Raw genomic sequence first — 1,783 nt, forward strand, 5'->3', positions numbered from 1 at the left:
CAACCTCCAACTCCTGGGCTCAAGCGAGTCTCCTGCCTCAGCCTCCCAAGTAGCTGGGACCACAGGCGCCCGCCACAACGCCTGGCTATTTTTTTGGTTGCAGCCGTCATTGTTGTTTGGTGGGCCCAGGCTGGATTTGAACCCGCCACCTTAGGTGTATGTGGCTGGCGCCTTAGCCTCTTGAGCCACAGGCGCCAAGCCTGTTTCACTAGCTTTAATGTACACATGAATCACATAGGTATCTTATTAAAATTTCAGGTTCAAGTCAGTAGCTCTGGGGAGGAGAGATTCTGCATTGCTAACATGTTACCAGGTGATGCCAGGGCAGGTGGTTCACAGGCCACATGCCTAGCTATCAGGGACTTGTTTCTTCTGCAAGAAGTGAAATGCTTAGCTACAGGAAGGCTGCCCACAACAGGTCATGACCGGCCACTCATCTGGGTGACAATGGAAGCACTAGTTATCACTCATCATTCCATTCTTTCTAAATTATTCACTCCTGTAGGACTACTGTTTGTTGTAGGAAGCCATATTTCCATGAATTTTCTTAGAGTTTGAGGATATAAAGAAGCCAATTCTCCTACCTTGTTTTGACTGGGCCACAGTACGTGTACCTGTAAAAATAGAATAGAGACAGAAGATCGGATCAACTAGACAAGGACTTATTCAGATGCCTGGAGGTATTCCCACCGTCATTTAAAGCCAAGATCAAGAGAGATGCTATCCCATGGAAATGTCAATATCTACGCCTGCTTTCCTGGCTTGTGGCCTAAATCACCAAACTGAATTCAAGGTGGTGATAAAGAATTTGGTCTTGGTCCTGGCTTCCTGGGAGGGAGTTTCTAATTCTTAGAATTCCATGAGTGTTGATAATGCCTTTGTTATTCATGGTGGACTTTCAGACCACACTTGAGTTTATACTAAGGAGATGACTCAAGATGGTGCTGGTCAGGACCAACTGTATGAATAGAAGATTAGGGCTTAAAAGCCAGTCATATCAGTCCTGGTGGGTGGGGGGGTGAGAAATGATTCAAGTAGCCAATGATTCCATCAATCATGACTATGTAAATATGCCTTCCTAAAAACTTGGCCGAGCTTCCTGATTGGTGAGCACGTCAGTGTACTGGGAGGGCCATGTGTTCTGTTTCTACAGGGAGAGGGTTTGGAAGCTCTGTGTTCTGGACCCTTACCGACCTTGCTCTTTGTGTGTCTTTATTTACCTGGTCCTGATTTTATCTTTTATGATAAAATGGTAATAGAAAGGATAGCACTTTTCTGAAGTTCTGTAAGTCATTCTAGCAATTCCCAATCATGGGGCGGTGTCATAGGAACTCTTCACATTTGTAGCCAGTTTCTCAGAAATGTGAGTGGTCTGAGGACCCCTGAACTTGTAGCTGGCATTTAAAGTGAGGGAAGTCTTGTTGGGAACCATATCTTTCTTTAATTTGTTTTGAGGCAGTGTATCACTATGTCGCCCTCTGTAGTGTGTTGTGACATCACAGCTCACAGCAACCTCTAATTCTTGGGCTTAAGTGATTCTCTTGCTTCAGCCTCCCAAGTAGGTGGGACTACAGGCACCTGCCACAAGGCACAGCTATTTTTGGTTGTAGTTGGCATTGTTGTTTGGCCGGCCTGGGCTGGATTCGAACCCACCAGCTCCAGTGTATGTGGCTGGCACCCTAGCCACTGAGCTAGAGGAGCTAAGCCGGAACCATGTCTTTAACCCATGGAATCTGACACTAACTATAGGGGTTAGCATCAGACTTTTTTTTTTTTTTTTTTT

This window comes from Otolemur garnettii, unplaced genomic scaffold, assembly GCF_000181295.1.
Source record: "Otolemur garnettii isolate 467f Iridium unplaced genomic scaffold, OtoGar3 scaffold00108, whole genome shotgun sequence".
In the NCBI taxonomy this organism is placed as follows: Eukaryota; Metazoa; Chordata; class Mammalia; order Primates; family Galagidae; genus Otolemur; species Otolemur garnettii.